At 27.1% G+C, this 13,061-nt stretch overlaps 1 non-coding gene across 1 annotated transcript; it reads left to right on the top strand.

Moving 5' to 3' along the window:
- The first annotated feature begins 293 nt into the window (after window positions 1–293).
- Window positions 294–388, top strand: TRNAY-GUA (transfer RNA tyrosine (anticodon GUA)). The gene is made up of 2 exons: window positions 294–330; window positions 353–388. It is a non-coding gene; the product is annotated as a tRNA-Tyr (tRNA).
- Window positions 389–13,061: the final 12,673 nt, after the last annotated feature.

The raw sequence follows: 13,061 nt of genomic DNA, 5'->3' as shown, positions 1-13,061 counted from the left end.
GTACAAAATATTAGCACACATTCATTCATTCACACACATTCATTGATTCGTTTGGGTTCGTTCGTCGTTTTTGTCATAATAGAAATTGTTGTTGCTTTTTGTAGTGAATGGAGCTTTTGTGTGAGTGTGTATCTTCTATCTAGCAGTCAGTGAGTGAGAGTTTGTTTGGAATTTATTTGATCGTTTGCCTTTTGCTTTTACTTTTTATTGTGTGTTTTTGGTTTTGTGTTTCTTTTTCTTTTCATTTCCATGGGTTTCTGTTATAAGCAATATTTGCCCAAATGTTGTTATCACCTTCGATAGCTCAGTTGGTAGAGCGGTGGACTGTAGTGTACGAACATTAAGTGTAGAAATCCATAGGTCACTGGTTCAAATCCGGTTCGAAGGATTGATTTTTTTTAATTTTTTTTTTTAGAAAATAATGTTTAATAAAATAAAAAATTAAATAAAATGTTAATAATATTAAGATTTTTAAACTTCTACTAAATATTAAAGACTATACAAATTCTATTTAGGTGATAGGTCTTCACAGAGGTGCACAATTGTGCGGAAATATATCTAACAAGAAGAGCTTCCTTGATTTAGAATTTCACAAATACCACTAATTTTTGAAGGACTGAGTTTTAAAGTGGCATACTTTTGAATCTAATTGTGATATTTACTTGAAATGTTTTTTGTAAAATCAAAAATTAACTAATCTAAACAAAAAAAAAAAATAGTTTGGACTAAATGTGGATCAAATTGCTCCTAATATTTGCAAGCCTACTAAAATTTAGAAACAAATTTTAGTTTTAGAAACTCAATAAATACACAGAATACTGATATGTAGTAGCAACCGAATTTGTTGTCAATCGAATGATTCGGTTTCACATATAGAATTTTTCAGTTCTATCAACAGAAATTCAGTTGATAAAGTAGAATTTCGATTGAAGCAACCAAACTTTTGTTACACCTTCTAAAATTGTGTAGCCACAACTGTAAAATTTGGTTACCAAGGTAAGATCATTTGATTGGCAATAAATTCGGTTGCTATCACGAATCTGTTTTTTCTATATATGTAATAAAATATTTATTTCCATTTTTAAATTTATCATTCTAAATAACAAAGTGTAAAAAACTTGTCAAAAGCTCAAAAAGAATCCCGCAATTCCTAAAAATTTAAGCGAAAATCCCAAAAATTTAATTTTTTTACAATTTCGCCACATTTCTTTTAGGGCTGGGAAAATACTTTGTTGATAAATAGGGAACACATCAAGGTTTCCATAGCTGCTTTACGTTTTCTGATCCCAGCTTTAAGATTTTAGAACATGTGGCCCAAAGTTGAAATTTTGATAAAAATAAATAGCTCAATTTCCGAAGGGCGCAGGGGCGACATATTCGAAAACTAAGACATGTTTTTTATACCAAAATGTTCTCCGTAAAAATACCTTACAGAAAAAAATAAAATTGTTATATGTTCTTGAAGAAAGTTTATTTTTTAATAAGAAATCAGTTAAGACATATTTTCGTCCAAAAAAACAACAAATATCTAATATTTTTTGAATTTTTTAATTGAAAATTGTTTATTTTTGGATTCATAATTGACATTGCTGTGAAATCTTTTTTATATTATTGGTAATTTACTTGTCTAACTAACAAACAAAATTCGAGTCCATTCGGTACAAAAGTACACCATATATTTTTGAAAAAGCGGACCAAGCAAAATTTTGCAAAATTTCAATTTTGAGATGCTCCTAACTCGGAAATTATAAGAGATAAATAGCACACGTAAGCATGTTTTTCAAGACCTAGCCGAGCGCTTTCCAAAAAATATAAATTCAAATCGGATGGGAAACAAAAAAAATTACACGCGTTTAAAAATGTTGCATGTCGAAGATACCCTACTTTGAGCGCCCATAGTGCCGGTCCTGGAGTATTTGTAGGACCCATTACAATAACTTAAACTCGAATTCTCCTTGGCTACGCTCACGCTAAATTTTATCCCGATGGGACCAGAAGTTTAGAAATGCCAGATTTATTTCCAAAAAATTTTGAAACTGCCCCACTGTACGTTGTGAACCAGACTCACATTCTCCTGAAGGTCTGACAGTCAATATCCTTGAATATCATTGAAGTAAAAATCTGAATATAAAAAGATTCACGACTGGAGTAAAATTCTAAATATAAAAGGATCCACAATTGACGCAAAAAGATCCACGATCAAACTAAAATTTTCAATTATGAAATATCACAATTTAATTCAAATAATAAAATATAAAAACATCCACGCTTGATGTCAAATTTAGAATATAAAAAGATCCACGATTCATGTCAAATTCTGAATATAAAAAGATCCACGATTGATGTAAAATTTAAAATATAAAAAGATCCAAGATTGATGTCAAATTTAGAATATAAACAGATCCACGATTGATGTCAAATTTAGAATATAAAAAGATCCACTATTGTTGTAAAATTTAGATTATAAAAAGATCCAAGATTGATGTCAAATTTGAATATAAAAAGATCCAAGATTGATGTCAAATTTAGAATAAAAAAGATTTAAGATTGATGTCAAATTTAGAATATAAAAAGATCCAAGATTGATGTCAAATTTATAATATAAAAAGATCAATGATTGATGTCAAATTTTGAATATAAAAAGATCCCTGATTGATGTTAAATTTAGTATAAAAAGATCCACGATTGATGTAAAATTTTTAATATAAACAGATCCCCGATTGATGTAAAATTTCGAATATAAAAAGATTTAAGATTGATGTCAAATTTAGAATATAAAAAGATCCACGATTGATGTCAAATTTAAAATATAAAAAGATCCAAGATTGATGTCAAATTTAAAATATAAAAAGATCCATGATTGATGTCAAATTTAAAATATAAAAATATCCAAGATTGATGTCAAATTTAGAATATAAAAAGATCCAAGATTGATGTCAAATTTAGAATATAAAGAGATGATTCATGTGAAATTTTGAATATAAAAAGATCAGGATTGATGTCAAATTTAGAATATAAAGAGATCCACGATTGATGTCAAATTTAAAATATAAAAATATCCAAGATTGATGTCAAATTTAGAATATAAAAAGATCCATGATTGATGTCAAATTTAGAACATAAAAAGATCCAAGATTGATGTCAAATTTAGAATATAAAAAATCCAAGATTGATGTCAAATTTAAAATATAAAAATATCCAAGATTGATGTCAAATTTAGAATATAAAAAGATCCACGATTGATGTCAAATTTAGAATATAAAAAGATGCAAGATTGATTTCAAATTTAGAATATAAAAAGATCCAAGATTGATGTCAAATTTTGAATATAAAAATATCTGTATTGAAGTGAAATTCCGAATATAAAAACATCCAAGATTGATGTCAAATTTAGAATAAAAAGAGATCCATGATTATTGGCCACGCTGTAAATAAGCTTCTAAATAAATTTCCCCCCAAAAAAATATCACAATCTAATTTTAATTTGATGATTTGCAGTTTTGCTAATAACCTAGAGGTCAAATTAAACATAGAATAAAAAGGTTTATTGCCTTTAATTTTAGTTTCCCTTAATGCCAAATAAATACAATTCGTTTAGAGTGTTATTAAGGCACTTAGCTAAATATACAAAAACAGAACAAAAGGAAACCTGACCTAGGATAAACATTTCTTTCTACTGACTACACAAATTAAGTTATTGATATATTTCTATAAGAAATTGTAAAATATTTAGGGGGAGGTTCTTATACAAGAAACCACATAAGTTACAAACACTAAAAATGAAAGTTCTAAACATGAATGAGGTCTATGACCGCAAAAGAAATATAAATTTCTTGTAAGTGTTCAATGTCATTCAACCGAAAGAAATGCAAAAGTAACAAAAATTTATAAAATAAAGAAAGAAAGAAAGAAAGTAGGAATGACTGACTAAGTGAGCAAGTCAGCGAAGGAATAAAATACTCCCAAAAGGACAACTATAAAAAATCACTTAAATATAATAAATAAAAGAAAAAAGAAAGAAATAAAGAAATTGTACATAAGTTGGTTATAAATAAAGAATATAAGAAAGAAAATAAAACGTCACTTCATTTTGTTGGTGACAAATACTCACTCTAAAACGTTACGCTACAGATAAAATTTCTAAAGTGGTCTCTGGCTGTCATTTCTTTTCTCAACGGAAATAAAAACCGAAAAGTGGAATGAAATAAGCAATTTGCTGCAGCTCAAGTATTTCGATTAAAGTCAATAGATGTCGAAATATTTTCAACAAGAAACTAAACACAAAGAAGCCTTCTAGAGGGTAATTGCCCTGTTTTATTTTTTTTTTTATATAAAAATAAAGTTTATTTGTTTTAAAAACTCGTTTAAAAAATCTTTTTCTGTTGGGACTCAAAAACCAACATTTTATTAAGTTTAAAAGGAAAGTTTGTTTGTATTTATGATGAAATTTTAGCACAAACTCTTTTGTCTTTTAAAAACTTTGCTTCATTTGTGAAAACAAAAGATTTTGAGGCAATAATTCTTAGCAAATATTTAGACATTTCAATGAATTCTAATGGAAACATAAACATAGACATTAAGTTAAATATTTGAAGGAAAAATCATATATAAAAATAGATCAAAATAATTATGAAATATAAACAAACAACTGCATATTTAAAATTTCAAATGACAGCAAAGCAACAAGTTTTTTTTGAAAAGAAAATTTCAAATTTCAGTTTAAACTGAAACTGAGCAACAACTCAATAACCTTTTAATGTAAACCTGTGATAATCTAAATAACAACACAAATTCCCTTTTCCAAAAACCAAAAAAAAAACAAAACAATTTGTTTATTGACCTTTTTATTTTACATTTTTATTATTAATTTCATTTCAGTCGTTTACTAATGACCCAACAAATATCAAACAATAATGTAATGGAAACAGTAGCAAAAAACAATAATCACTTCATATCAACAAATAAACTCCCCCAAAACCCCTTACATATCCTTTTGACCACACCCCCTCCACACAAAAAATTCCCAGTTATTTTCCATTGTCTGCTTAATGTGGTTGCTGGTGGTGGTAGAAAGGGAGTGAACAAACTTTCACCGCACATTTGTGTTTTTTTTTTAGTTGTTTATAAAGTTACTCGTTGTTTCATTATTATTAAATTATTTATGTACAATTTATCATAAATATAAGACACAGAAAATTATTGTCTATAAACTCGACATATTTCATAAACAATGTTATCAACACTTGGCCAAACAAATATTTACCAACTGAGACAGATGGTCACAAAAAACGGACGCATAATAAATATTTGTTAAATAGAAACCGCTGCACAGTGTTACTGCTGGGAAATTTAGAATTCTACTGAAAATATATCTAAAATTCTCTCCCATTTTTGCAAAGACTGCCTTTTCTTAAGGTACTTTTATAGATTTGGTACTTTTTTTGCAAAAAGTACTATAGAGAAACGTAGCAAAAATACAATACAAAATCATTATATATCTTCACATGCTCTGCTATTTTAGCAACAAGTTCCAAAGTACTTATTTTGCATTGGTACCTTTTCCATATTTAAATAGAAATAATTTTTGGTACTTTTTGCAAAAAGTACTTTTTCCAAAACGTGTTTACAATATTTCCAAAGAAAAGAAAAAATATAATTTACTGCAATTTTAGCTAAAAGTACCAATGTAGTTTTTTATCTAATTTGGTACTTTTAGCAAAAAGTACTTTTGTACTAAAATATTTTTTTTTATATTATTTCCATTTAAAAAAAAACTAATTTAATATAAAAATTTAAACTTTTTTTAAAAAGTACTTTTTCCAAGGTACAAAAGTACTAAAATTTTTTACCAAACAACTTGTATGGATTATTTCTATAAAAAAAGCAGTTTACTGTTTTTTGTATATAATATATATATATCTGCAAAAAGTACTCGTACTAAAGTACTTATTATGGTTTGGTGCTTTTAGCAAAAAGTACTTAAGTAATTTTCCCAAAAACTTTTAATCGAAAAATACAATTTATTACATTTTACAAAAAGTACCAAATTTCATAACATTTTCAAAAGTACTTTTTTAAAATTTTTTAAAAATTATTTTTTAAATTTTTTTTAGTTTTAAAATTTTTTTTTTTTAAAAAAAATGTATGACAAAAAAAATTTTTTGATGAAAAAAAAAATCGGGTTAAAAAATATTTTTCCCGATCGAACTTACTATTATAGCCTTATCTACATCGTTTCAATGGACTTTGAAATATCTATCATTAGATATCCATATTGTCTATATTAATGACTTAGTAATCCAGATGTAGATCAAAAATCAGGGTTGTCCCGGTTTTTTGCTCATATCTCCGTTATTTATGGACCGATTTTGCTGATTTTAAATAGCAAACTTCTCGAAAGCATGTCTGACAGAATTATTGAAGATTTGGATCCCGAAGATATCTGGGGTCTTCAGAAAATTGATTTCCACAGACATACAGACAGACAGACAGACGGACATGGCTTAATCGACTCCGCTATCTATAAGGATCCATAATATATATACTTTATAGGGTCGGAAATGAAAAATGTAGAAATTACAAACGGAATGACAAACTTATATATACCCTTCTCACGAAGGTGAAGGGTATAAAAATTAAATGGTCCATCACGTGAGAACAGCTGGAGCGATTTGGCTGATTTTTATACCCTTCACCATGAGTGGCAAGGGTATATATAAGTTTGTCATTCCGTTTGTAATTTCTACATTTTTCATTAGCGACCCCACAAAGTATATATATTCTGAATCGTTATAGATAGCGGAGTCGATATAGCCATGTCCGTCTGTGTGTTGAAATCAACTTTCTGAAGCCCCCAAATAACTTACATACATGAATGATCCGAAATTCTTCCGGCTCCGTTGCTATTTAAAATCGAGAAAATCGGTCCACAAATGGCTGAAATATAAGGAAAAAACCAGGACAACCTCGATTTTTGACCTATTTTTGACCCATATATGGATTACTAAATCATTAATATAGACAATATGGATATCTAATGATAGATATTTCAAAGACCTGTGCAACGACGAATGGTCTTTGTCAAAATCGAAAAAAATATTTTTTAACCCGAATTTTTTTTTTCACCAAAATTTTTCTTCACTAATTATTTAAAAAAAATTAAAAACTAAAATTTTTTTCAGTCCAGTCAACTATAATAAAAAAGCTCCCTAAAGTATGCATTACAAATTTAGATATTTTATTTGCAAATAAATAAGAACAGGCAGGTTTATGTGGGTTGGAGAAACTTGAAGAACTAATATTAGTAAATGCTACCGGGCGAAAACTAGTCAACTAGTTTAATATATTTTCCAAAAAGCACCAAATAATTTGAGCAATGAAATTGTTAAAAGTACTTTTTCCCAAAATCGTTATTAAAATTCATTACATCTTGCAAAAAGTGTCAAAATACTTTTTTCTATAAACATGCATATGTACATAATTTTCATTAAAAAAGCATTTTAATAACTATTGAAAAAAAGTAGCAAAATACTTTTTCAAAAATACTAAATAAAGTATTTTAAAAAATTTCAACGTACTTTTTCATACAAATCTTATATAAAATCAACCAAAATTACAAACTTATGGTAAAGGTTATAATCAATAATGTTGTAGATTGTGCAAAAAGTACTTAAGTTGGTACTTTAATCGAAAATCGTTCCAAAGTACTTTATTATAAATATAGAAAAAAAAAACATCAAATTAAAAATAATTTTATGATTTTCATCAAAAGTACCAAAGTACTTTCTATAACTATTTCTAAACGTTGTTACTTTACAAAATATTTTTTTTCTAAGGTTTATAACTTCTATAAAAAACAACAAAAAAAATTGTTTTGTACTTCTTCCAAGACATATTTTCATCTTAAGTACTTTTTTGCCAAAAGTACCAAGGAAATTTTTTATAAAATTTTCCCAAACGTACCAAAATACTTTCAAAAGTATTTTTTTACTGAATTATATAAAATTTCTATAAAAAAACAACGTATAAAAATAGTTTCACGATTTTCCCCAAAAGTACCAAAGTACATTTTTCAAATACTTTTCTATAAAAAAATCTATAAAAAAAACCAATGGCACTTTACAAAATGAAGGAAATTGTTATTTGCAAAAACTTATTCACAGAATTAACATAAAAAGATGCCATGTGGAATACTTGTAGCTAAAAGTACCAAAGTACTTTTTTAATAAAATTTTACAAAATTACGTTTTCTAAACACTACACAAAAAAACAAAATAATTATTGTAGTAACATTTTTTAAAAAGTACCAAAGTACTTTAGTTGTTAATTTTCCAAAGTCAAAAACACATTTTTTATACATTATTTCCATAACAAATCTTGCCAAAGTACTTTTTCTTAATTTTAAAAAATATTTTTTTTCATAAAGTACCAAAGTACTTTTTTTAAAATATGATTCAAAACATTTTGCAAAAAGTACTGAGATATATTTTTCAAAAACCAAAATACTATTTTATATAAACAAAAATATATAAAAAAATTATATTTTTCAAAAAGTACTTTTTCAAAATTTAATAAATTTTCCTAAAAGTACTAAGATATATTTTATAATAAAGTTCTTTTTCAGAAATCTTACAATAAGTGTCCAAGTGGATTTACCTAAAATTATAAGTTCTGATCTTCAAATATCAATTTAGTACTTTTTGTAAAACGCTCCAAAGTACTTTTTTAAAAAGCTTTAAAAAATCCATAAAATTTTAAATTTTTTCAAAAAGTCAGAAAAAGCTGAGATTTTAGAAAAATGTATCAGATTTCAAAAAATATTTTTATATATGGGGGCTTTCACTTTTAAAATCGATGTCTTCCGATCGGGATGAAATTTACACCAATGTTAGACCTATTGGATAGTAATTCAGACACAATTTTTTAACAAGATCGGTCCAGAACTCTAGAAAATTTGACATTTTGGCCAAACATGTGATTTTTCTCATCCATGTAACTTATTACCTATTGTTCGTAGCAAAATGTGTTCCAAATTGTTTAGATAGCTATTTCTTCAATCTTTCGAAAAAAAATATTTAAAAAAAATAAAAAAATTTTAATATTTTTTTCCGAAATCAAAAACTTTTTTAACTTTTTTTTTCAAAATGGGCCCTTTTTTCTTAAAATAAAGCTTAGATATTTTCCTTCAAGACCTATTTATTATATTGCCATTTTAACAATTCAAATTTTCTTTAAAAAAAAAATATTTGGAGCATTCTGAGCAAAGTACTTTAAAAAATGAATCTAAGAATTAATTTCTAAAAAAAATTAAAACAATCTTTGTTATTAAAAATTTATTTAGACATTTTTCATCTTAAAACAAATTTGTTCGATTTGGTACTTTGGAAAATAGTGCTAAAGTACTCTCTTTCAGTCATAATCATTTTTCAAGAACCTCTATTTAGAGCAAAAAAGGCTTTCCAAAAAAAGTACCCTAAAAAACTAAAAAATGGAATATGGTACTTTTTACAAAAGTTATCAAAGTATATTTTTAACCAAATTATTTATTAAATAAGTAATTTTTAATATAATTTCTTGGAAAAAACACAGAGAAATAATTTCGTACTTTTTTTAAAAAAAAGTACTTTTTCCAAAAAAGTACTTTTCTCAAAAATAAATTGGTTTGTGTTATTTTACTTTGTTATTAAATATTAATTTATAAAATTTTCCTAATCAACATAAAATTTTTCGATTTGGTGCAAAAAAAAATGTACAAAAGTACATTAACACTTGGTACCTTTTCTAAAACTCCTCAAAATTTCTCCAAAAAATAGTTTTTACTTTTTTATTAGAGATTTATTTAGAAATTTTCCATATCAGAATCACTATTTTAGATTTGGTACTTTTTTAAAAAAGTACCAAAACTCAGTATGAAAAAGGTATTTAAAGACTATTTATAGAAGAATTTATATTTTTTCCAGATTTTCCTTGACACACAGCGTGTTAATAATGTATGTATTAATAAAATTATTATTTTGACAGACTATTCCAGAAAATAAGCCACTGTGCTTTACTACTTCACTATCATTTTAACTAAATAAAACTTTTGCTGCCTCCCTGAAGTCGCATAAATTTTCTAGAGAATGAAATATGTTTTCAACATTTTGCTTTTATTTTTACTAGGAATAATTTAAATCAAACTAATATGCATATAAAAAACTTTACAAAATCTCCCCCTCCCTATCCTTACACTCTTTATCCTCAGTCTCTTTATCGCCATAGATGGCTAGCAAAGAACTGGTGGTTGAAATTAAAAATTTATACCACAGTTGGTCAAAATGTTTGTTGTCATTATAGACACTTTAGTACTTTTAACTTTTATCTACTCAAACATACACATTCGAACACTCATAGATAGATAGATATAAAACGAATCGTACACAGACACTCAAGCCCCATCCCTTGATCCGCACACACTTCTTTCTTACCCTTAGTGTTTTCTCCAGTCAAAAGTCACCAGATTTAGCTGTACAAGAGGTCAGAGTTGTGTTGTGTGCTTTCGCAAAAGAAAACTTTTGTTTACACCACTGTCTATGACAACATGTACATAAATATAACCAGAATATGTGTCAGTTCGAATATGTGTCATTTATATTTACCAGCAGTGACTGACAGCCTGGCAATGTTATCAAACATTTATAAATTTTCTATTTTATTTTTATAATAAAATAAAAGCATTTGAAAAGTTTTTGCTATAATTGTAAAAATATTTGTTAGTTTTTTAATGGGGGGGCTATTTGTTGGAATGAGGAAAAGTCAAAGAAAAATAATGAAAGTTGTCATTTAAACCTGTTTAAATTATTAACAAGTAAGAGAGATATATTCGGCTGTGCCGAATTTTTATACCCTTTAACAAATAACATTTTTATTAAATTGTTTTTTTTTAATTTTTTTTTTCAAAATTGTTTTTTAATTTTTTTAAAAAAATTTTTCTGCAATTTTTTTTAATTTAAAAAAAAAAAATTTAAAAAAAAATTTTTGATGAAAAAAAAAATCGGGTTAAAAAATATTTTTCCCGATTTTTACCCATTGTAGGTCCAACTTACTATAGCCTTATATACATCATTGCAATGGACTTTGAAATATCTATCTTTAGATATCCATATTGTATATATTAATGACATAGTTATCCAGATATAGATAAAAAATATGTCAAAAATAGAGTTTTTCCCGGTTTTTTTCCTAATATCTCAGCCATTTGTCAGCGATTTTGTCGATTTTAAATAGCAACCTAGCCGGAAGAATTCCCGTTATATTGATGTATGAATCATGTATGTAAGTTATTTGGGGGCTTCGGAAAGTTGAATTCAACATACAGACGGACAGACGGACTATATCGACTTCGCTATCTATAACGATCCAAAATATATAGAGCCCTTAGCGCCAAATTATCGTAAGCGACATATTCTAAATTTTTTTTATTGCAAAAATTAAAATTTTATGGACCGACTGATGTTTTAGCGTTCTCAGAATATCAAAATTGGTAATAACTTCAAAATTATAGGAGGTAAGATTTTATCGTAAGTCAATGTTTACATTTTACCGTAAACGAATTTTATCATAAGCGACACACAGTGGTATAGAAAAAAAGATGGAAATAAATCTGTAACTTCTAAATGGTTAGATTGTTTTGAATGAAATTTCACATGCGCAAGGTAGAAGTGTTGTGGAGTTTAAGCTTTGAACATGGAACTCATGGGCCTACCAGAGGCGCGACCAAAGGTCCTCAAAGTAGGACACCTCGGGTATGTTACATTTTAAAAACGTTCCTATTTCTTCGTTTGTGGTCCGATTTCAAAAAAATTACACATATAGAATCTTCTCATCGAGTACTACAAAAAATCTCCAAAGCTATAAGAGATAATTGATAGCATTTGAAATCTAAATTTTCAACATTTTTACCCACCCTACTCTAGTTTTTTGATAACAGCATATCCAAATATTTCACGATTTTCTCCAGTTCTCCTTTATTGGACTAGCAAGATATGTATGTGTCAAATAGAAAAAAATTTGTTTAAAAATAATGACTAAGTCCAAAGGCGATTTTTCGCTAATTTTTTGGGAAAAAAGAACTTTTTTTCTTTTTAAGTTATCGCCAAAAATTTCTAAGAGAATGTATAAGGAATTTATACTTTCTGAAAGTTAAGTTTTCATTAAAATATTTTAAATAAAAAACAATTTAAAAATTGTTGTTATCGAGGGGACCAGGTCAATTCAAAAAACCCCTATTTTTTATGTAAAATTAAATTTTAGGGCAAAAATTCTCAAATCGCATATTCGATATCAAAATATAGTAACCGATTTTTGGTGGCCCAATATGTTTCCAATTATTTTGGAAAGGGTTCCAATAGCCTCGACCCTGGTATGGATATTATAGCCAAAAAACTAAAAATTCCCATTTTAAATAGAAAAATCTACATAACTGTGAAATTTCATTAAAAACTATTCAAAACTATTTGGCGCTAAGGGCTCGATATATACTTTGTGGGGTCGCAAATGAAAAAAGTAGAAATTACAAATGGAATGACAAACCCTTGCCACTTATGGCGAAGGGTATAATAAATCAGAAATAAGTAAGAGGCTATATTCGACTGGGCTTCACCAAATTATACTTTAAAATAAAAAATTTAAATATTTTTTTCAAAACTTTTTTAATTTTTTTTTTTTTAAAAATTTTAAAATTTCATTTTAATTTTTTTTTTTAATTTGACCTACAATAGTTCAAATCTAGAAAATTTTTGGGTGTATAACTTTTTTTTAAATTTTTAGTTTTTATTTTGAAACATTTGTACAATATAATTTTATTCAAAGTGGCCATTGTTAGCTACGAACTATTCCCACCTTTCTCGAGTCAAAAAAATCTTTTGAGGCCAAGAACGAATCAAGCCAATATCGGATACTCTGTACCAAAGTGAAGCGTATCCCAGAGAGAGCGTTCGTTGATCGATCGAAACAAATAGCAGTCAGGCGGGGCATGGTCAGGTCTGTAAGGCGGGTGAGGCGAAACTTTTCAACCACAATAG

The sequence above is a fragment of the Calliphora vicina genome, chromosome 4 (genome assembly GCF_958450345.1).
Source record: "Calliphora vicina chromosome 4, idCalVici1.1, whole genome shotgun sequence".
Classification (NCBI taxonomy): Eukaryota; Metazoa; Arthropoda; class Insecta; order Diptera; family Calliphoridae; genus Calliphora; species Calliphora vicina.
The sequence above is the reverse complement of the archived record's forward strand: the minus strand, read 5'-3'. Positions and strand labels throughout refer to the sequence as shown.